We start from the raw sequence: 25,784 nt of genomic DNA, 5'->3' as shown, positions 1-25,784 counted from the left end.
CAGATCTCTGTTATCTAAGCTCGGACACAACCCGACTGCATTCTCCGGGCACTCCTTCCGTATAGGAGCCACCTCTGCAGCCTCTAGCACTAACACACCGGTCCATATCATCAAGAGACTGGGGCGGTGGAAATCCTCCATATATACTGCATATATTCCACAGCCGGAGAAAGAGCTTCGCCAAGCTTTCAGGAACTTGGTCTTGTAAAAAATGCAATAAAGTGTGTATTTCTCGAATTTATCTTTTGCCCTCTTTTATTTACAGGCCCACTCGTACGTTGGTTTCGGCACACCACAACCAACTTTGCTCACAGTTACTATCCATTACGTATTTAAATTCCGACCACAAGTTAAAAGGCCTGAACTTGTGGAGGCCTGAATTTGTGGGAGGAGTAAGTCCCCTACTTAAACTCCCAGCCCCTACTCACCTCTGCCGTTCAGCTGATTGTCCCCACCCACCTACACCCTGTTATAATTACATTCTCCTTGGTGGGCCCTCTTTTATTTACAGGCCCACTCGTACGTTGGTTTCGGCACACCACAACCAACTTTGCTCACAGTTACTATCCATTAAGTATTTAAATTCCGAGCACAAATATATATATATATATATATATATATATATGTGTGGAAGGCTGGTCTTGTAATTGTGTAAGGAGCATGATTTCCCAAATTAAGGACTGCCAGACCCCTCCCCATTGCCATGGATGGTCTGGCGATTTGCGTACCTGGATTTCCGGCTGCTGCAGGCCGCCATCTTGCTTCCTTTCCTCATGGAGACCTTACCTGCCTTCAGAATGTCTGCCCGTTCCTGGATCAAGGTTCTTTCTATCGTTAAAGGCCGCCGGGTTCTTCCCCTCTCCTTCGGTCACTTCCGCACGATCGCGAAACTACTGTAACAGTGAGTTGATGGAGGCACACAGCGTCATCACAGGACAACTCTATCTTCACATACTTACCTCTTTTCGTATACTTTTGTGCAACCTTTCGTTTAAACCTTTATACGAACAACGGTTCGGTAGTTGGCCACTATATTAAATCGGTTCGTATACTTGTCTTTCGTGGGATTATACTCACATGTTCAGCAGTTAGTTCACACACACGCACGATACTCACATTTCTCACACAAGTATGTAATAGTGGTTGGTTTTACTGGAGCGTTCGGCAGTTATACGACTTTTTGTTCCTCCTTGGGAGCCATTCGTAAGATTTCTGCAGAATGCCCTATTTTCACTTGTAGGAATTCCTAGAGTCCATGCAACCATTTGGTTTAAAGGGACACTATAGTCACCTGAACAACTTTAGCTTAATGAAGCAGTTTTGGTGTATAGAACATGCCCCTGCAGCCTCACTGCTCAATCCTCTGCCATTTAGGAGTTAAATCCCTTTGTTTATGAACCCTAGTCACACCTCCCTGCATGTGACTTGCACAGCCTTCCATAAACACTTCCTGTAAAGAGAGCCCTATTTAGGCTTTCTTTATTGCAATTTCTGTTTAATTAAGATTTTCTTATCCCCTGCTATGTTAATAGCTTGCTAGACCCTGCAATAGGCTCCTGTATATGATTAAAGTTCAATTTAGAGATTGAGATACAATTATTTAAGGTAAATTACATCTGTTTGAAAGTGAAACCAGTTTGTTTTCATGCAGGCTCTGTCAATCATAGACAGGAGAGGTGTGGCAAGGGCTGCATAAACAGAAACAAAGTGATTTAACTCTTAAATGACAGTGAATTGAGCAGTGAAATTGCAGGGGAATGACCTATACACTAAAACTGCTTTATTTAGCTAAAGTAATTTAGGTGACTATAGTGTTCCTTTAAGTTCCACGAATATTCTGGGTAGACTATTGACCCTTAGAGGTCATAAAGTAGTACTGCACGTATTACATTTCTCAAATGTGTTTTCACAAGTTAAATTCAGCAGCACTTTGTTGCTGTTTTTGTCTATGCTCTGATCCCTTATATACATGTTTTATAGGTTGCCAAGCCTGAAGCCTCCCCGCCTTTTTTGCTGTATCTCTGAGATTGTCAAGGCTTATAATTTCTGATTGACTCTGGTTTTCAATTGTCACACTCTCTAGGTGGGTTCTGTAATTTTGGTCCGTTAGTAATCAGTTTTGTGCTCTCTTAAAGTTCTAATGTTGGCCATATTTATATATTACAGATTGAGATCACTCTGCATATTCACATACATCTCCTGTCTTTTCATTCCTACAATATTACATCGGTTAGTGTTTTGGTTTTATCTTCGATTTCACATTCTGCCCCTCATTGCTCGGAAACTGTTTCCTTTATGTTACTAGGTACTAGGCTCTACTGGTTATACTACCAATTACGTCCCAGCTACATTTAGGCCTAGTCTATTGACTGGTAGTTATTACACATTATTTCATATTACTACCTCCTTTTGCAATCACGTGATGGGTACTACATAACTACATGACTCTTTTCTTTGTCCTTAATTTGGGGATAGATTTAGGGCTATTGGGGAACCATCACAATGACTTAAGGTTTGAAGCTGACTATTTATTCTCAAAGGTATCAGTCAACTATGCTTTCCTACCCTATTCATCTGATAAACTACAGGTATTCGTACCCAGAGGTCCTTATACTTTTCAATCCCCATCCGGCACTACCTACTAGGGTGAGACTTGGTCTACTGGCTAGTGAGGTTCAGAATTCACTTAGTTGATTTTTATGGGCTTCTTGCCAAGTCTCAGTGGTCCCGCATTACGAACACCCATCCTCATATTCAGAGGTACTCACGCCCAAACAGCCAACACATAGTTAGTCGTCTCACACGGTTGTAAAGAGAGGGCCTCCACTGTCACTCCCATTTATCTTTTGTCTTACTAGTCACCGAGAGGCCACCAACCCGCCACAACGTCAGTGGCCTCAAAAAATTCCATCAGGCCCATACACAGCAAGAGTCTCTCATGCCACTTGGCAAATAGTAAGGGCTTCCCTCTCCTGTCGTAGATAATTTCTTCGCCACTTGGCATTAGATAAGCTAGCCAGTACATTGCTATCACTTTGGTTACTCATTAAACGTTATCCTGTTCTAGCATGTCTGAACTCCTGCAAGGTCCATCTCTCCATCTCAGGGAGGGGACAATGCCAGCCTGTCTTCCCTTAGGTCTTGGACAATACCCAGGATCACGGGCAAACTAAGACGCACAAATATTCCTTACCCTACCACTGCCAGGAAGGCAGAGTTATATAGATTGCTTAATACCAACATGGACAATACGGGGGCTTGCGAGAGGTCCAGTAGTGCCCAGTCACCTGACCTCCATGCCATACTATCATCAGTCCTGTCCTCATTGGGATGCATTACAGATAAGCTGGACCGGTTGGATGCTAATGATAGGCCAGTGGCATGATCTGGATTGGTTACTCCAGAAACTACTGGTCTCTCAAGCACCTTGAATGGTAAATTCATTGGCCCACTCCAAAACCCGAACATCATTAACCCAGCTCATATGGTACCAGCACATATTAAGAAGGATATCTTGGAAGGTAAGGACGCCAATCTAGTTTCGCTGCTGATTGCTTCCCAAGATATCCTGGAAAACAAGACGTATTCATATGGTGAAGTGTCTGTTGTACTAAAAGCTAAAGACCCCAGGTTGAATAGGAAGCTGTCTATCCCTGAGTTTGTCCTAGCTTTTGGGATTTATAGGGACATGGTGTGTTCAGTTTATTCACAACGCAGAGAGGTGTTTGACTTATATTTACACAAGTTGGTGGACCTGGGGCATAAATATGGTGGTACTTCTTTTTATGATTACCACAGATCATTCTCCGCAAAGGCGTCTGCAGCCCTGGCTCAGTTTAATTTTCAGACAGACTGGAGCCAGCTGGATACAGAACTATTTTGCAGGCACTTCACGGGCCTCAGGTGCCTAGCTTGTAGTGTTTTTTCTCTTCATCCTCACACACCACTAAACTATGTCCTAATACCCCTGAGCAGGGAGTGGCCTATCCTTTTCCATCTTCCTCAGCTAAACCTGACAGGGTGATTAAGGACAAGCTCGGCAGTAAAATAGTTTTCCTTGGTAAATCCGAGATGTGCAATAACTTCAATGCAGGCTCCTGTGGATTTAGCGCATGCCGGTTATTGCATGTCTGTTCTCTTTGTTTCAGGGCACATGCTAAATAAATTGTTTCCCAAACCCTATATGGCCTCAATCAATGTGACTTATTTCGCCGAATTACTGCAAAACCACCCCTCACTCCATTTGGTGGAGTTTTTGGTGCCAGGATTCATGAAAGGGTTCCATACGGGTATCAATTACATGCCTTTCGGCATCGTACAATGTAAGAACCTACTATCCGCCCTCACCAATCCAACATCAGTAAACAATCTGTTACAGATGGAATTAGATCAAGGTTTCCTACTTGGGCTGTTCAGTTCTCCACCTATCTCAGCTTTGAGAACTAACCCCATTGGGATGGTCTCTGGGAAAAATTCAACTAAGCAAAGGTTGATTGTCAACCTCTCTGCTCCCCACTCTTCCAGAACACCCAGTTTGAACTCTCTCATTCCTTCAGAGGAATTTTCACTGCAGTACGCTACTATTGATAATGCCATTGATGCTATTATGACAGCAAGGAAGGGAGCATGGCTTAGTAAGACAGACATCATTAACGCCTTCAAGCTCCTCCCCATACACCTTTCTTTGTGGCATCTACATGGCATTAAGTGGCAAGGTTCTTATTACTTTTTTACTTGTCTCACCTTTAGTGCAAAAAGTAGCCCCAGGATCTTTGATACCTTCACCAAGACGTTATGCTGGCTACTACTCAATGTCTGTAGATGCCCCACAGTTCTTCACTATTTGGATGATTTCTTGACTATTGAGAGTAACTTATTCCCACCCAATAACCATGACCTAGCTATTTCAATCTCTGGGGGTCCCCGTCTCCCCTAAAAAGACAGAACGACCCGACACATTGATTAATTTTCTTGGTATCATACTAGATTCAGTCAACATGCTGGCCAGTTTGCCTAGAGATAAGATTGAGCGCATCCTATCAAACATCAACTTATATCTCTCCTGTAATTGCACAGAACTGCAGTCCTTATTAGGCTCCCTCAACTTTGCCATGAAAATTATCCCACAGGGTAGGGCTTTCGTATCAAGACTGCTCAATCTGTTACCCCGTTTTCAGACAGACAGTTCCCGCGCTACACTAGATGGACCTGCTACAGCAGATTTACGTATGTGGCAGGAATTTCTCAGAAGATGGAATAGGAAAAGCATTTTTATCCCTTTACTTACCTCGGACTCACTATTTTCCCGGATGCAGCAGCCACCTCATTCTTTGCAGCTATTTTTGGTGATCACTGGCTTTGGGGGGCTTGGCTTAGGGAGGTATATAATGTACCAGGGTTTTTCACCACATCTGCCCTGTTCGAGCTCTACCCTATTATAGCTGCTGCAGTAGCTAGGGGAACAGCCTGGTCAGGTCAAGTGGTGAGATGTTGTTCGGATAATTTGCCAACCTGCCAAATAATTAACAAAGGTCATTCCGAATTTCTGACCATCATGAGCTTTCTGAGGAAATTGACTTGGCTAGCAGCCAACTATAATTTCTTCCTGGTATGTGTGCATATTCCTGGCATTCAGAATGTAAAGGCTGATCATTTACCTCGCTCTCAGTTTCAGGAACTCCACAATGCATTACCAACGGCAGCCCTGGTTGCTACCCCGGCTTCGTCATGGCAGGACATGACATTGGATTCAGAGATCTGCTAAAGTATGGCAGACTCCTTTCGCAACTAGCTTTGTCTGACAACACTAGGAAGTCATACGACAGGGCTTTACATGTTTATAACACATTCTTGGTGGACTTTCAAGTTGTAAATAAACACTCTATGGAAACTATTGTAGTCTTCACATCTTTTTGCCACCTTAAATTAAAATTATCATACAACACTATCAAAATATATCTGACAGGGATACAACACCATATACTCACACTTTGGCCAATCAACCACAGTTTAGTATCTTCTTACCAAGTCAAAACCATACTTAAAGACATTAAAAAATCAAAACCCATGCCAACATCTTCTAGATCACCTATCCATAGTCAACTTTTCAAATCATTATCATGGATACAACCCCTTTCAAATCACACACCAATCATGTCATTAAAATCTACTTAGCTTTCTATGGGTTTCTCAGACCCGGAGAGTTTACCACCACGAACATCACTTCCCAAGACGGCCTTAAGAGATCCCAAATTGTTAAAATACAGGACCACTACATATTGTCCCTCAAACACACCAAAACCACACCAAGGGACCAGCTGGTACAAATACCTTATTACCCTACCGGCAACAAATGGTGCCCGGTTCAAGACCTAGATAGATTCCTAACCACCAATCCAGGGTCTCCAAACCAACTTCTGCTCACATTACATGGTAAGGTTCTCACTATCATTAAATTCAGGCTGAATATAAGAGTATTGCTGACTAAATTAGGTCTTAATCCATCCCACTACTCAGGACACTCCTTCTGCATTGGAGCAGCCACCACTGCTTCCAGCAGAAACATACCGGTACATATTATCAAAACATTGGGACGTTGGAATTCATCAGCATATACCAGATACATAACTCATCCAATACAGGAAATACGAGAAGCATTTTGTAACCTGAATATGTGATATATCTTACATGACTGTCCTTGTAGGCTGAATAAAATCTTGCATGGTATACTCTTTTTGCCCTCTTTATTGCAGGCCTACCGTATTGTCGGTTTCGGCACACCACAACCGACTGTTAATATTTTCTATGTTATCATAAGGTATAAGTTATAAAAGTTACATACTGACATTAAGGCTTTCTATGCCCTGAACAAAGCTGCTCACAGTCCCTACAAGTGAGGCTAATGACCTTGTTAGTCAGTGAGCCAGAACTCCTCATAAAACCTGGGCTGGACTCATGCACAGCCACTCTGACAGTGGGTGGAGAATCAGTCCACCCTGCTCTTCCAAATACTCCACCCCAGGGACCGAAATAACAACATAAAAAGAAAAACTACATTTAAACTTAACTTTCCCTGGGGCTGCATGTGCTTACCCACATGTCAGGATAGGGGCTGCGTAAAAGTTTGGGTGCCAGATATACACCACTGACCACCATCCCCAACACTCTGTCACAGTATATATATACAAACACACACACACATATATTTTTATTCATTTTTTTTATTATTTTACACATGCAGGGAGACTGCCTATCAGCACAGGCAATCCCCCTGCAGGCAGATACTTGGACGCCTATTGCGGCCATGTGACCGCTCCGTTAGAGTGATCACATGTCCATGGGGGGGCTAATTAGCTGAGAGGGGACTGTCTTGGCTGTCAGACAGTCTGGGGCCGACAGGCAACTGTCTATGCTGGATGGCCGCAGGGGGAGCTCTGATGGAAGCTGCAGGGGGAGCTCTGATGGCAGCCACAGGGAGAGCTGGCTGTGCCGTCTCTGCTCCCCCACCCTCGTCCTAGTATGGCCCCTGTCTTATCAGAGCTCACCCTGCAGCCGCCATCATCTGTCTGCACACAGGTAGCAATTATGTGTGTATGTGTGTCTGTCTGTGTCATGAAGTGTGTGTCTGTCATGGTGTGTGTGTGTGTGTCATGTGTGTGTGTCTGTCAGTCATGGTGTTTGTGTCTGTATGTGTCTGTCTGTCATGGTGTGTGTCTGTCTGTCATGGTGTGTGTGTGTGTCATGTGTGTGTGTGTCTGTCAGTCATGGTGTGTGTGTCTGTATGTGTCTGTCTGTCATGGTGTGTGTTTGTCTGGCATGGTGTGTGTATGTGTCTGTCATGGTGTGTGTGTGTGTGTGTCTGTCATGGTGTGTGTGTGTGTGTCTGTCATGGTGTGTGTTTGTCTGTCATGGTGTGTGTCTGCGTGTGTCTGTCTGTCATGGTGTGTGTGTGTGTGTGTGTGTGTCTGTCATGGTGTGTGTGTGTGTCTGTCTGTCATGGTGTGTGTGTGTGTCTGTCTGTCTGTGTCATGTAATGTGTGTGTCTGTATGTGTCACTGTGTGTGTGTGTCTGTCTGTGTCACGGTGTGTGTGTGTCTGTGTCATGGTGTGTGTGTGTGTTTCTGTCTGTGTCATGGTGTGTGTCTGTCATGATGTGTGTGTTTCTGTCATAGTATGTGTGTGTGTCTGTGTGTGTGGTTTTAAAAATAGTGTATTTACTCACCTTTTTTTCCCCCATGTCGTGCTGGTCTTCCCTCTACTGGCCCTGCCTCTATGGCTGAGATCATCAAGCTTGATGATCTCAGCCAATCCGCACTTACACAGGAAGCACCTCTAGTGACTGTCTGAGTGTCTATCACTAGAGATGTCACTAAGAAGCAATGTCACTAAGAAGCAATTTTCTCTGAAAAGCCTGCAGGGACAGGCTATAGACACCAGAACCACTACATTAAGCTGTGTGTGTGTGTGTGTGCGCGTGCGCGTGCCTGCTAGTGAGTGAGCTTGCTTGCGTGTGTGTGTGTGCCTGCTAGAGAGTAAGCTTCTGTTTTTATGTCAATGAGCTTATGTATATCAGTGAGATTGTTTGTCTAGGAGCCTGTGTATCAATGAGCTTGTGTGTGTCAGTGAGATTGTCTGTGTCTGCATGTGAGTATGCTTACTGTATAATTAAACGTTTTACTCTGAAAGGATCAATATTTTATATTAGAAAAAGCAATATATATTACTCAATCATCTGGGGTGGCAAGACACAGCCTTACATATTACATGCGACAATATATGGTGCAATGACTTATGGGGCTGGCATAGATTTTTTTTCCAGGGCTGCTTTGTATCCCGAGTCCGGCCCTGCAGGCAGTCCCCCCAGACCGAGAGCAACGCCGATCGCCGCTGGGGGAATGGCAGCAATCAGGTAAGTAAATATTACCATTATGACAGTCCTGAACCGTCAGCGGTCCTTAACCCTTTAAATCCGGAGGACGTACTATTACGCCCTGCAGGAACCGGCTCTAAACTCCGGCGGGCGTAATAGTACGCCCTCGCCATAATGGCCGCCCACGTGGCCGGCGCTAATCGCCCGCTGCAGATCGCGGTCGGGGGGGATGCCTGGCCCCCCAGGCAACCCCCCTGTGGCCGGTGACCGCGATCTGCAGTCTCTGATCGCAGTGACAGGCTGTCACTGCGACCAGTATTCAGCATGTGTCAGCCGATTTCAAATCGGCTGACACATGCGGCCGGCGGCTTTCCCCTTCTGCAGATCGCAGTCGGGGGACTTACCTGGCCCCCCAGGCAGTCCCCCTGGGGTCAGTGACCGCGATCTGCTAAGTCTGAGATCGCAGTGACAGGCTGTCACTGTGATCTCAGAGCGCTCTGATCGCAGTGACAGCCTGTCACTGCGATCAGTGTTACATGTGTCAGCCTATTGGCTGACACATGTAACTGGCACAATGATCCCCCTGCAGATTGGAAGGGGGAGTGCTTGTAACACCCAGGCACTCCCCCCTGTGGTCAATTACCCAATCTGCAGGAGGTGATCACAGTGACAGGCAGTCTGTCATGACAGTGACCCCTTCTCGCAGAGTGTAACCTAACTATAGAACGTATACCGGACCTTAGAATGGCCGGACTCACGTTAGAGTAGTCAAATGGGATAGCCAGAGGTCAAGGGATAACAGAAGACGGGATAACGATAAGCAAGCCAAAGTACAGGGAACCAGAGAGTAGAGTAGTCGAATAGGGAAGCCAAAAGTCAAATACCAGGGTAGAATACAAATATCACAGAAACTAGCACTAGGGGAACCAGCAAGAACCACACTAGGGCGTCTTACTGCTGTCAGGGCAGCCCTTTTATAGTGTGGTGTGTGTAGCCTTAAAACCACGCCCCCAAAAGGTCCGGGGGCGTGGCCGCGTCAGGACCTTGTCGGCTTCAAGCCGACGGCAGTGGCGCGCATGCGCCGAACCTAGAAATTCCGAGCTGATCGAGCGGCCGGTGTCAGAAGTGCCGTGCCGCTCAGTGAAGGAGGGTGCTGTGCTGCGTGGGTCCGAGGAAGTCAGGTAAGGTATCGTGACAGTACCCCCCCCACAAGGACCGCCCCCAGTGCGGTTAGAACGCCCCCTTTCAAACAAACGAACCAGGCGAGGGGCGTGAACATCAGAAGCGTCCACCCACGAACGATCTTCAGGACCATAACCCTTCCAGTCTAAAAGGTATTGAAGTTTACCCCTAGAAAAACGAGAACCCAAAATAGACCTCACTTCATATTCGTTTTGTCCCTCCACAACTTCAGGAAGAGGAGGAGGGGTACTACGAGTAAACCGATTACAGATTAATGGCTTGAGAAGTGAGACATGAAACGAATTCGGTATTTTCATATTAGAGGGTAAACGAAGACTGTAACAAACAGGGTTGACACGTTTGAGGACCTGAAACGGGCCAATGAATCTCGGAGCAAATTTCATAGACGGGACCTTGAGTTTAATGTTACGGGTACTTAACCACACTTTATCCCCGATCATGAACGTGGGAGCAGGTCTCCGATGCCTGTCCGCATTAGCTTTGTACACACTAGCCCTTTGAGTCAAGATTTGTTTAACCCCTAACCAAGTTTCCCTCATATTCCGGACGGTGTCATCCACACTTGGCACTCCCGTAGAAGGGACGGAACTTGGTAGAGTCGTAGGGTTAAACCCATAATTGATAAAAAAGGGGCTGTGTAAAGTGGATTCATGGACATGATGGTTGTGAGCAAATTCTGCCCAAGATAACAACTCCGCCCAGTCATCTTGATGAACCGAAGTGAAACAGCGGATGTATTGTTCCAGGCATTGGTTCATCCTTTCCGTAACACCATTTGATTGGGGATGATAAGAAGAGGAAAGGTTAAGGTTGATACCCAACTGTCCACAAAACGCTTTCCAGAAATGAGAAATAAATTGAGGTCCCCTATCAGAGACAATATCATGGGGTACCCCATGTAAGCGGACCACCTCCCTTATAAATATAGAAGCCAGTTCAGAAGATGTAGGTAATTTATAAAGAGGGACCAAATGAGACATCTTGGAGAATCTGTCAATTATCGTTAATATGACAGTGTGGTTCTTAGAAGGAGGTAGGTCTACTACAAAATCCATGGCAATACTCGACCACAGAGTCTCCGGAATAGGTAAGGGCATGAGGAGACCTAAAGGACGACCCTTAGGGGATTTAGTAGCGGAACAAATACCACAAGCAAGGACAAACTCACGAACATCCTTCTTGTAGGAAGGCCACCAAAACCGTTCCACCAGCAATGATGTGGTTTTATGTATCCCTTGATGCCCTGCCATTTTGGAATCATGCATGAGGGATAGTACTCTGTCCCGATAGGCCAATGGCACATATAGTTTTCCTTGTGGAACAGTCAAGGTAGTGCGATCTTGGAACGTAGAGAGTTCCTCTATTAATCCCGATGAGACTCTAGCATAGACAGTGGCGACAATACGATTCTTAGGGATTAAAGAGGACATAACTTCGTTGGAGGATGTAAAAGGTTCATATTGGCGGGATAGGGCATCAGCCTTAATATTTTTTGACCCCGGCCTATATGTAACAATATAATTGAAACGATTGAGATATAGAGACCAACGTACTTGTCTGTCAGACATTTTCTTGGCTTCACTGAAGTAAGAGAGGTTTTTATGGTCTGTAAAAATGGTAACAGGGATGGGTGACCCTTCAAGCAAGTATCGCCATTCTTTAAGGGCAGAAATAATTGCCAACAACTCTCTCTCCCCTATATCGTATCTTTTCTCAGTTTCTGTTAATTTCTTAGAGAAAAACCCACATGGGTGCAATGGTTGATCATCCGAAGGTCTTTGAGATAGTATCGCTCCTATCCCTGACTCGGATGCATCTACCTCCAGTATAAAAGGACGGGAAGGATCAGGATGCCGTAATACTGGCGCTGAAGAAAAGGCTTCTTTTAATGAATCAAAAGCTCTCTTAGCTTCTGGGCACTATTCCCTGTGATTCCTTCCCTTCTTAGTCATAGCAGTAATAGGGGCTGTTATTGAAGAAAATCCTTTAATGAATTTCCTATAGTAATTGGCAAACCCCAAAAAGCGTTGGATTGCTTTAAGTCCAACTGGTAAGGGCCATTGCTGAATGGCCTCTAACTTTTTCGGCTCCATTTGGAAACCCGTACTAGAAATGATGTATCCCAGGAAATGCACTTCTTCCTTGTGGAACAAACATTTCTCCAACTTACAATAGAGACCATTCTCTAATAACTTTGAAAGAACCAATCTGACATGTTCATAGTGTTCGTTCATGTTTTTAGAGTAAATCAGGATATCATCCAAGTATACTATTACAAACATTTGTAAAAAGTCTCGTAACACATCGTTAATGAAGTCCTGGAAGACTGCTGGGGCGTTGCATAACCCGAAGGGCATAACTCGATACTCATAATGACCATAACGAGTATTAAAAGCAGTCTTCCATTCATGCCCTTCTTTTATTCTGATTAAATGATATGCTCCCCGCAAATCCAGTTTATAAAAGACAGTAGCTCCTTTCAACCTGTCAAATAGTTCAGTCACTAAGGGGATAGGATAAGCATTACGTATAGTAATCTTATTTAACCCTCTGTAATCAATACAGGGTCTTAAATCCCCCTCTTTCTTAGATACAAAGAAAAACCCAGCGCCCGCAGGCGATGAAGATTTAATGATAAACCCCTTCTTTAAGTTCTCAGCAATGTATTCCTCTAATACTTTATTCTCGGCTATCGACAGGGGATAAACTGTACCTCGTGGAGGCATAGTGCCGGGCAACAATTCAATAGAACAATCATAGGGACGATGAGGAGGTAATCTTTCTGCCTCTTTAGGTTCAAAGACATCTTTAAGATCAATATATTGGTTGGGTATTTGGGTGGTCAATGGTTCCATAGTAGGTATATTGATCAACCCCACTGGTTTGATCGGAGTAATGCATTTCCTGTGACAAGATTCTCCCCATTTAAGAATCTCCCTCTTCTCCCAGTCAATCGAAGGATTATGCTGGGCTAACCAAGGAAACCCAAGTATTACAGGAAAAATAGGGGATGTTATCTGTTGCAGGGTGATAACCTCCCTATGAAGGAGACCTGTAGATAATACTAAGGGAATGGTTTCCTGGGTAATAAGAGGTATCGACAGTGGTCTACCATCTATGGCCTCAACGGCCAAGGGTGCAGATCTTTTTTGGAATGGGAGAGAATTTTTCTGCCCGAACAAGTGATCCACAAAATTCTCGGCAGCCCCAGAATCAATTAAAGCAAGGGTGGATACTTTCTTTCCCTCCCATTCTATAGTAATAGGTAGAAGAAGCCGGAGATCTTTTTTATCATTGAAGGAGGACATACACATAACACCCAAGGCCTGTCCCCCCTGCGGACTTAGGTGCGAGAGTTTTCCGGCCGGTTAGGACAATTCACTCGTGTATGTCCCTTCCTGCCACAATATAAACATAAACCTTCCCTCCTACGGTATTGTCTCTCTGTCTCAGACAATCTTGTAGCCCCTAATTGCGTGGGTTCTGGAGGGGTAACTGTTGGGGTTTCTGACGAGGGATAAGTCAGAGCAAGACGTTCCGGTACCCTCCTAGGTCTCTCTCTGGTATTCTGCCTATACCTAAGGCGTTCGTCAATATGAGCCAAATATGTTATCAATTCCTCTAGGGTGTCTGGTAAATCTCTTGTGGCCACTTCATCTAAGATTCTGTCAGACACTCCATTCAGGAACACATCCACGAAAGCTTGTTCGTTCCATCTGACTTCTGCAGCTAAAGTACGGAACTCCAAAGCATAGTCTACTAGAGAACGGGTACCTTGTCTTAAACGTAACAAGGATTTGGCAGCGTTAGTCTTTCTGCCTGGGGGATCAAAAATTCTCCTGAAAGCTGCAACAAAGTTTATATAATTAAAGACAATTGGGTTGTCATTTTCCCACAAGGGATTAGCCCAGGTTAAGGCCCTATCTACTAACAGGGTGATAACATACCCAATCTTAGCCCTATCGGTAGGGTACGCTCTAGGATGGAGTTCAAAATAGTTGCTTATCTGGTTCAAGAACCCCCTGCATCCCTTAGGATCACCCCCATACCTGAGAGGCGCTGTAGCCTGATTGGAAGTGCCTGTAGGTAGCACTTCCATGGGATGTTCCTGGGGTCTCTGACTAGGAGTCTGCTCCTCCGGCTGGAGATAAGCAGTACGGTTAATTAACGTCTGTACGGCGAGAGCGATCTGGTCCATACGATGGTCCAGTTCCTCAAACCTATTGTCAGTACCAAGCCCAAGAGGGTTAACACCTGCAGGGTCCATGGCCCTAGTGTAATGTCACGACAGTGACCCCTTCTCGCAGAGTGTAACCTAACTATAGAACGTATACCGGACCTTAGAATGGCCGGACTCATGTTAGAGTAGTCAAATTGGATAGCCAGAGGTCAAGGGATAACAGAAGACGGGATAACGATAAGCAAGCCAAAGTACAGGGAACCAGAGAGTAGAGTAGTCGAATAGGGAAGCCAAAAGTCAAATACCAGGGTAGAATACAAATATCACAGAAACTAGCACTAGGGGAACCAGCAAGAACCACACTAGGGCGTCTTACTGCTGTCAGGGCAGCCCTTTTATAGTGTGGTGTGTGTAGCCTTAAAACACGCCCCCAAAAGGTCCGGGGGCGTGGCCGCGTCAGGACCTTGTCGGCTTCAAGCCGACGGCAGTGGCGCGCATGCGCCGAAACCTAGAAATTCCAAGCTGATCGAGAGGCCGGCGTCAGAAGTGCCGTGCCGCTCAGTGAAGGAGGGCGCTGTGCTGCGTGGGTCCGAGGAAGTCAGGTAAGGTATCGTGACACAGTCACTGTGATCACTGATCCTGTGTGTCAGCCAGTGATGTGAAATCACTGGCTGACACTGTCTCTGCCCCCTGTCCTGTGAAAAAAATAAAATATTAGTTAAAAAAATAAATAAAAAAAATTAGAGTTACAAATAAAATATACTTAGATCATATATATTATATATATATATGATCTAAGTATATATATATACACATACACACATTTACACATACACGACGTGTATTTAAATATTAATATATATATATATATATATATTAATATCAAATTACACGTAGACTGATACTGATTAAATATATATATATAATTATTGTTATATATATATATTTATATATAATATAAAAAAATATATGTAAATACGTCAAAAAATAAAATTAAAAAAATATTTAAAAATAAATAATTAAAAAATATAGATGTGTGTTATTTCGTTCTAACTGTATTGTGATATTAATATATATATATTTATATCAAAATACACGTAGAACAAAATAATATATATATCATAATATATATATCTATATACATAAATATATACGTATATATCACTATATATACCTATAAATAAAAATATTTTAAAAAAATTATATATATATATATATATATATATATACGTATATATACAAATATGTATATATATATATACATATATTAATTCTACACATATATTTATGTAATAATTTTACATAATTAGGTATCCTAATTAATTACAATTAGCGGGACCTGCCTGACAACCCATGCCGAAAGTATAGGGAATTTAATTTGCTAGCACTATATTTAACCATATAACTTTCCAAGACATAAAACCTGTACATGGGGGGTACTGTTTTACTCGGGAGACTTTGCTGAACACATATATTAGTGTTTCAAAACAGTAAAATGTATTACAACGATGATATCGCCAGTAAAAGTGACGTTTTCTGCATTTTTCACGCACAAACAGCACTTACACGGACGATATTATTGCTGCAATACTTTTTACTGTTTTGAAATACAAATATTTGTGTTGAGCGAAGTCTCCCGAGTACAACAGTACCCCACATGTACAGGTTTTATGGTGTTTTCAAAAGTTACAGCGTCAAATATAAGGCTTGTGTTTCATTTTTTTCACATTAAAATTCGCCAGACTGCTTACGTTGCCTTTGTGACCCTATGGTAGCCCAAGAATGAAAAAAACCCCGATGATGGCATACAATTTGCAATAGTAGACAACCCAAGGTATTGCAAATGGGGTTTGTCCAGACTTTTTTAGTAGCCACTTAGTCACAAACACTGGCCAAAATTGGCGTTTTTTGCATTTTTCACACACAAACAAATTCTAACGCTAACTTTGGCCAGTGTTTGTGACCAAATGGCTACTAAAAAAGACAGGACATACCCCATTTGCAATACCTTGGGTTGTCTACTATTGCAAATGGTATGCCATTATGGGTGTAAATTTAATTCCTGGGCTACTATACAGTCTCAAAGGCAACGTAACCAATCTGGCGAATTTCAATTTCAAATGTAACACGCTATATTTGACCCTGTAACTTCCAAAAACACCATAAAACCTGTACATAGGGGGTACTGTTTTACATGTGAGACATCACTGAATACAAATATGTATATTGTATTGCAGTAAAAGCAAACAGTATTTTGACATCCACAGTTAAAATGTCACATAGAACTAAAAAAAAATTAAAACATTATTTTTTTCTCCCATTTTTTAATATATTTTTTATATTAAATTATGTTCAATACCTAAATATTTGATGTTAAATGAAAGCACTGTTTCCCCTGAATAAAATGATATATAATAAGGGGGCATGCATTTAATATGAAAGAGGTGAATTACGGTTGGACAGACATATAGCGCAAATGCCAGGTTTTGTTTACGTTTTGTTCTGTTCACAACTTGTACATTTGGCTGCAGTGTTAAGGGGTTAAGGGGTTAAAAAGTGAAAATGTATTTTTTGTGATGCAAATTAATTATTCTTACTCAATTATTATATATGCATATTTAAAGTTTCAGCGCTTAGTAGATAATCCCCCTCTAAATCAAAGCGGGTCTTAAAATAAGAAACAGTGAGGAAAAAATGTATAACACTGTAGACCTAACAGAACTAAAGATAAACATATATATGCTAACAAAGAAATAAATAAATAAAAATAGGATGGACTAAAAATAGAAAAAATCCACAAAATATAAGTCCCAAATGGAAATGTGAAAAAATGTCGCTATGAAAACCAAAGTCTCATCTAAAGGGAAATCCAAAGTACAAAATAGGGAAAAAGGAAGTCCTGCACCAAAATCCTACTGTGTAGTGGAGAGTAGAGGTCCAGATATACGAAAATACCTTAGATAAAAGGGAAACAGAAACGGTGTATAGTATAAAACCGTAACACAATTTATTCAATGTAAAACCCCCCCCCTACAAAAAAACTCTTACACAGAAAAAAGATACTCATCATGTAACGGACTGCTGTCATGCCCAGTGGTAAGTTCGGAATGAAGCTGTGGTTCCTCCAAGAAGACAGTGAACTGCCCGGTGCACTCGGGTAGAAATGTCCTGGATGCTGGCAGGGAAAAAAACCCACAGCGAACTTGCGGCAGAAGCGGCTGAAGTTGGAAGCCGGTAAGTCAGAAAAATGCTGCAGATGAAGTCTCTATAGACACCTGATCAACGCGTTTCGCCCCTACTACGGGGGCTTTTTCAAGATAGGTGTCTCATGCCCGGCTTGGCAGTTATATACCTTTGCCGGGTGAAAATTCATTTAAAATCTTAAAGGTGCAGTTACAAGCAAATAAAAACTTTAAGCAAAATAAAAACTTTATCAATAAACGTAGACATCTCATTCCAATTAAAAGACTGTGACTTGAAATGTACAAATAGCTGAGATGGTGATGTCTAAGCATCTTTCCCCGTGAAAAATCAGGAGTATATCTTAACCATATTTGGAGCAAATATATATATAGTTTACATGCGCTGTATTTCCAGTGTAACAACATTTTAGTACATGTACTACATAATGGCAACTGCTGTATACTTTTTTTACTATTTAAATATAGCACTCTATTAGCATCAGCGATGAAAAGTATATTTTAAACTTAAAGACAGCTGTAAACGGATATATAAAAAGTAGAATAACAACAAACTGTCTGATTCAAATTGGGACCTACATGTTAAAGTATCACAGTAACAATAGCAACAGTGTCTGTTGGGTCATTTTTGAATCCCAACAATGATAGGGGTTTATCTTCTAAACCTCTTTACGGGTCACCTTCATAAAAAACTTTTCGATAGAGATACACAGAGCACTATAATATATTCATAAGTTCCAGCTCTGCATTTAGACCCCATGGAACAAGGGTTTTTAAGTTATAAATCCAAAACATCTCTCGATAGGTTAATATTTTACTCAGCTCCCCTCCCCTCCATGGCACTTCTAGTTTTTCAATGCCACAATATGATAGGAGTGTGGGGTCACGATTGTGATGTGTGTTAAAGTGTTGGGAGAGTGTGTGTTTATCAAACCCTCTTTTTATATTATACACATGTTCCCTGAGCCTGGTTTTTAATGTTCTTTTGGTTTGACCTATATACTGGAGGCCACATGGGCACTCCAGTTTATATATGACCTGTTTTGTATTGCACGTAATGCAGTTCTTAATCTGGAATGTTTGTTTGGTTGTTGAGGACTGAAAGGTGGTACAGTTTTTTCCTATCGTGCTCAATTTGCATATGTGGCAACTGCCACATTTATAGTACCCCTTTTGGCCATTTAAAAAATGGTGATGGGATCCAGATGGTTTGCTGTAACTATGGACCAGTTTGTTCCGTAGCGTAGGAGCCCCCCTAAAAATAACTCTAGGTATAGCTGGTAAAAGCGTAGCCAACGCAGCATCTTGGCGAAGTAGGTGCCAATGTTTCCGTATGCTGTTTTTGATCTTATACGCCTGGGCACTATAATTGAAAACCAGGGGACATAAATCTTCATTGTTTTTATTTAACTCCACATTTTTATATTTCTTATGTAGAATGTTTTCACGTTCAATATTCGTCACTTTTTCCAGAGCTGTATCCAGTGCTTCCTCGTCATATCTTTTTTCTATGAACTGGTGTTTCACTTTTTGAAGTTGTTGGGTACATATTTCAGGGTCAGAACAATTTTTCTTGACCCTTAGAAATTGTCCGAAAGGGACACCTGAAAGCCAAGTGGGATAATGGCAACTGGAAGTTAGAATGTAGCTGTTGACGTCTACACTCTTGAAAAAGGTTTTAGACTTGAGGGTACTCTGGTGATCCGTGTACAGGACCAAGTCCAGGAAATCTATGTTACTGGAACTGTACTTATATGTAAAAGATAGATTGTATTCGTTGTTGTTGATATATTTCAGAAACTTTAATAGTTCTGTTTCCCCTCCTCTCCAAATAAAAAAACAGTCATCAATGTACCGTCTATAGAAGACCAGGTTCGCCTCCCACTGGTGTCCTTGCCAGATGGATAGGTTTTCCCAGTATGCCATAAAGATGTTCGCGTAGCTTGGGGCGAACCTGGTCCCCATAGCGGTACCATTGATCTGCAAATAGATGTCATTGCCGTGCCAAAAGAAATTATTGTTGAGTATAAAATCAATGCATTCTATCAAGAATTCTACTTGTTCCACCAGCATGGTGGGGTCCTCATATAGAGTCTTTCTCACTGCTCTTCCACCATGCTGGTGGAACAAGTAGAATTCTTGATAGAATGCATTGATTTTATACTCAACAATAATTTATTTTGGCACGGCAATGACATCTATTTGCAGATCAATGGTACCGCTATGGGGACCAGGTTCGCCCCAAGCTACGCGAACATCTTTATGGCATACTGGGAAAACCTATCCATCTGGCAAGGACACCAGTGGGAGGCGAACCTGGTCTTCTATAGACGGTACATTGATGACTGTTTTTTTATTTGGAGAGGAGGGGAAACAGAACTATTAAAGTTTCTGAAATATATCAACAACAACGAATACAATCTATCTTTTACATATAAGTACAGTTCCAGTAACATAGATTTCCTGGACTTGGTCCTGTACACGGATCACCAGAGTACCCTCAAGTCTAAAACCTTTTTCAAGAGTGTAGACGTCAACAGCTACATTCTAACTTCCAGTTGCCATTATCCCACTTGGCTTTCAGGTGTCCCTTTCGGACAATTTCTAAGGGTCAAGAAAAATTGTTCTGACCCTGAAATATGTACCCAACAACTTCAAAAAGTGAAACACCAGTTCATAGAAAAAAGATATGACGAGGAAGCACTGGATACAGCTCTGGAAAAAGTGACGAATATTGAACGTGAAAACATTCTACATAAGAAATATAAAAATGTGGAGTTAAATAAAAACAATGAAGATTTATGTCCCCTGGTTTTCAATTATAGTGCCCAGGCGTATAAGATCAAAAACAGCATACGGAAACATTGGCACCTACTTCGCCAAGATGCTGCGTTGGCTACGCTTTTACCAGCTATACCTAGAGTTATTTTTAGGGGGGCTCCTACGCTACGGAACAAACTGGTCCATAGTTACAGCAAACCATCTGGATCCCATCACCATTTTTTAAATGGCCAAAAGGGGTACTATAAATGTGGCAGTTGCCACATATGCAAATTGAGCACGATAGGAAAAAACTGTACCACCTTTCAGTCCTCAACAACCAAACAAACATTCCAGATTAAGAACTGCATTACGTGCAATACAAAACAGGTCATATATAAACTGGAGTGCCCATGTGGCCTCCAGTATATAGGTCAAACCAAAAGAACATTAAAAACCAGGCTCAGGGAACATGTGTATAATATAAAAAGAGGGTTTGATAAACACACACTCTCCCAACACTTTAACACACATCACAATCGTGACCCCACACTCCTATCATATTGTGGCATTGAAAAACTAGAAGTGCCATGGAGGGGAGGGGAGCTGAGTAAAATATTAACCTATCGAGAGATGTTTTGGATTTATAACTTAAAAACCCTTGTTCCATGGGGTCTAAATGCAGAGCTGGAACTTATGAATATATTATAGTGCTCTGTGTATCTCTATCGAAAAGTTTTTTATGAAGGTGACCCGTAAAGAGGTTTAGAAGATAAACCCCTATCATTGTTGGGATTCAAAAATGACCCAACAGACACTGTTGCTATTGTTACTGTGATACTTTAACATGTAGGTCCCAATTTGAATCAGACAGTTTGTTGTTATTCTACTTTTTATATATCCGTTTACAGCTGTCTTTAAGTTTAAAATATACTTTTCATCGCTGATGCTAATAGAGTGCTATATTTAAATAGTAAAAAAAGTATACAGCAGTTGCCATTATGTAGTACATGTACTAAAATGTTGTTACACTGGAAATACAGCGCATGTAAACTATATATATATTTGCTCCAAATATGGTTAAGATATACTCCTGATTTTTCACGGGGAAAGATGCTTAGACATCACCATCTCAGCTATTTGTACATTTCAAGTCACAGTCTTTTAATTGGAATGAGATGTCTACGTTTATTGATAAAGTTTTTATTTTGCTTAAAGTTTTTATTTGCTTGTAACTGCACCTTTAAGATTTTAAATGAATTTTCACCCGGCAAAGGTATATAACTGCCAAGCCGGGCATGAGACACCTATCTTGAAAAAGCCCCCGTAGTAGGGGCGAAACGCGTTGATCAGGTGTCTATAGAGACTTCATCTGCAGCATTTTTCTGACTTACCGGCTTCCAACTTCAGCCGCTTCTGCCGCAAGTTCGCTGTGGGTTTTTTTCCCTGCCAGCATCCAGGACATTTCTACCCGAGTGCACCGGGCAGTTCACTGTCTTCTTGGAGGAACCACAGCTTCATTCCGAACTTACCACTGGGCATGACAGCAGTCCGTTACATGATGAGTATCTTTTTTCTGTGTAAGAGTTTTTTTGTAGGGGGGGGTTTTTACATTGAATAAATTGTGTTACGGTTTTATACTATACACCGTTTCTGTTTCCCTTTTATCTAAGGTATTTTCGTATATCTGGACCTCTACTCTCCACTACACAGTAGGATTTTGGTGCAGGACTTCCTTTTTCCCTATTTTGTACTTTGGATTTCCCTTTAGATGAGACTTTGGTTTTCATAGCGAAATTTTTTCACATTTCCATTTGGGACTTATATTTTGTGGATTTTTTCTATTTTTAGTCCATCCTATTTTTATTTATTTATTTCTTTGTTAGCATATATATGTTTATCTTTAGTTCTGTTAGGTCTACAGTGTTATACATTTTTTCCTCACTGTTTCTTATTTTAAGACCCGCTTTGATTTAGAGGGGGATTATCTACTAAGCGCTGAAACTTTAAATATGCATGTCTATTAGAAATTGGGATTTTCTTTTGTTTTAGCAGCTTATCTACAAACATTAGTATTTATTTATATACTGTTTAGATATCCTTTGGCTGTTACATTAGCCGCTTATCTAGTACTAGCGCTCTCTATTTCTTGTTTTCAATTATTATATATATATATATATATATATATATATATATATATATATAGAGAGAGAGAGAGAGAGAGAGAGAGAGAGAGAGAGAGAGAGATAGATAGATAGATAGATAGATAGATAGATAGATATGACATACATTATATGTCAGAATACATTACTACAAAGTTCTTTTGGCTAGTTAGGACATGAAAATAAAATGCCACCTCTACCTTCCCAGAACTACAGCCGTTTTTTATTCTCTTATATATGGGAAGTTCAGATGTCCTTTTAGTCTTATCTAGCAAATTTTTATTTTGATCCATTTCTTACATTTTAATACATTTCTTTAAAAAAATCTCCAGCATACAGCTCCAATATAAAATGGCTCCATGAGGGTTGTGACCGTTTAGTGACAGGACAGTGCCGGAGGGCACTCACACAGTGATCCTAATGGTAGTTGTATGACAATCTGACTTAGTAATGGTGATTCTGTCTAAGTAGGAATATCAAGTTTAGATAAATAGGAGTCTCCAGAACATGCTACCCTTGCAAGGTTTTACTTATTTCAGGTAGGATTAGTTTTCCTTTCTATGCGTCATTTTTGTTTTGTGGATCTTAAGCAAGGGGCCACCAAGGTTGTTTCTGCACTTTTTTGGTATTATGTATGCTGTGTATGTACCTTGCCATGTATTGAATTTGTCATTGTATAATGATGTTTCATTACTCTTGTGAGGCAAGCGTATCGTATAGCCACTGATAATTTATACTCTCCATTTTGCTGCAAAGGATGAAAGAGTAAATGAAAAATATAGAACTAATGCAAATTAGGTGTTATGGTGCAACATTTTATAGTCTAGTGATATATATTATGCTTCTAATGTACATTACACTTAATACCTATTTTTTATTTTTTTCCAACAACGAAATAGTAATGACAGGGTTACATGTCACAGCAATTAAATACAAAAAAAAATGACTGCATTTAATGAGCTGTAATATTACAGACATTACAATTTGTGGAAATGTGAATGCACACCCATTTCTACTAACCACTAAGAGACCAGTGGAACAATTTATTTAACAAGGAATTGAAATAAATTATATTAAAATTGAAAAATCTAGACAACTTAAAATGTAAGAAATTTGACTTCTATGAAGTAAATATATTTGGTTTCAGTAAGATTTCATATGGCATAGGCTATAGGAAATATGTACAATAACCAAAAGAGTGAGCGCTAGAGTCCCATACAGACAATATGGCAGCGTTTCAAAATACAATGCACAACAAAATGTGTGAAAAGCACAATAATAGTTACCAAAAAAACGCGCTAAATCGATCTGTAAACATAAAAAACACACATAATAGTGCAGACCATCTAGTAATGATAATATGAGAAATAGGAGTGATAGGAGAAAAACTCACATGTCCCAGAGCCCTATCACCCCTGGCTCTGGGTTTGTAAGGCTCTTTGGAAGAGGGGATATCCCCACACTGCAGGATCTTCCACAGAATGTATCAGCTGATAATTTCGTTTTGCTGTGTGTAGGAAAAAGAAGGGCAGGACCTCCAATTGAATAATATCACAATTCTGTTTATTTGTACAAAAGAAGTTAAAAACCCTTACTTGGGATGTGGTGGGTATAAACTCGCAGAGTCACCCACATAAAAGCATAAGACAAATATCCGAAAAACGCTTCCTGGTTGCAGTCCGGTCACGTGATCGCTTCCGGGTCCGCCCTCCAATGACGTCCGTGTGACGCGTTTCGCCCGCCTCCACAGGCTTCTTCCGACGACGTCAGGGGGTTCCAGTTTTCCTTTTGAGTTCACAGTGCCGCCCTTCTCTCGCTCCTATTGGCTGGGGGGCGTGGTTTCACACGATCTGTTGCTATCACTGTTCACTCCATATTCGATTACACACATATGGAATTCATTCTATTAAGTTAAACTTAACCCCTTGCAACAGCCAAATGGCTGCATCCTAACACACATTAAAAACGAAAATAAAGAATCCCCAAACTGCTATATTACACAATTCCTACTCTGAGCAGTGATATTTCAAATGCAAACATGGGACATATCCAGATTATTCAGATTAATAGTTCTAAAGAAGTTTTTTCTAGAGACATCTTCTGATTGTATTATATTCTATACTTAAAGGTATATACAGTGAAAAGTTGGTACCAATTCCTGAAGATTAAAATTAATGAAGAGAGAAGACATAGACTTTTACAATATTATCCATAGAGATTCATGAAGGGAGAGGACATGAACTTATACAATATCGTCTCTACCAGATAGAATCAATGTTCATATTTAAAGACACTCTATTCATATATTAAATCCAAAATTAAAAAATATAATTATGTACATAATAAAATAAAATAAAAAAAGGATAAAGATGCCTGTCAAGTGAAGGACAAGAAAACAGAGAATTATTTGCAAAAAATGACAAATTATTTACAAAAAATGACAAACTTCAAATTCTCCGTTTAGACCTCTAGGGAACAGCGATTTTAATTTAAACACCCACCTCATTTCTTGTTTTGACAATTTATTGTCTAAATTCTCACCCCTCCAATTTCTACTAACTCTTTCTATCCCAATAAATTGTAATTTAGTGACATCTCCCTGATGTTCACAAACATCAGGGAGATGTCACTAAATTACAATTTATTGGGATAGAAAGAGTTAGTAGAAATTGGAGGGGTGAGAATTTAGACAATAAATTGTCAAAACAAGAAATGAGGTGGGTGTTTAAATTAAAATCGCTGTTCCCTAGAGGTCTAAACGGAGAATTTGAAGTTTGTCATTTTTTGTAAATAATTTGTCATTTTTTGCAAATAATTCTCTATGTTTTCTTGTCCTTCACTTGACAGGCATCTTTATCCTTTTTTTATTTTATTTTATTATGTACATAATTATATTTTTTAATTTTGGATTTAATATATGAATAGAGTGTCTTTAAATATGAACATTGATTCTATCTGGTAGAGACGATATTGTATAAGTTCATGTCCTCTCCCTTCATGAATCTCTATGGATAATATTGTAAAAGTCTATGTCTTCTCTCTTCATTAATTTTAATCTTCAGGAATTGGTACCAACTTTTCACTGTATATACCTTTAAGTATAGAATATAATACAATCAGAAGATGTCTCTAGAAAAAACTTCTTTAGAACTATTAATCTGAATAATCTGGATATGTCCCATGTTTGCATTTGAAATATCACTGCTCAGAGTAGGAATTGTGTAATATAGCAGTTTGGGGATTCTTTATTTTCGTTTTTAATGTGTGTTAGGATGCAGCCATTTGGCTGTTGCAAGGGGTTAAGTTTAACTTAATAGAATGAATTCCATATGTGTGTAATCGAATATGGAGTGAACAGTGATAGCAACAGATCGTGTGAAACCACGCCCCCCAGCCAATAGGAGCGAGAG

Source organism: Pelobates fuscus, chromosome 9 (genome assembly GCF_036172605.1).
Source record: "Pelobates fuscus isolate aPelFus1 chromosome 9, aPelFus1.pri, whole genome shotgun sequence".
Taxonomy (NCBI): domain Eukaryota; kingdom Metazoa; phylum Chordata; class Amphibia; order Anura; family Pelobatidae; genus Pelobates; species Pelobates fuscus.
The sequence above is the reverse complement of the archived record's forward strand: the minus strand, read 5'-3'. Positions refer to the sequence as shown.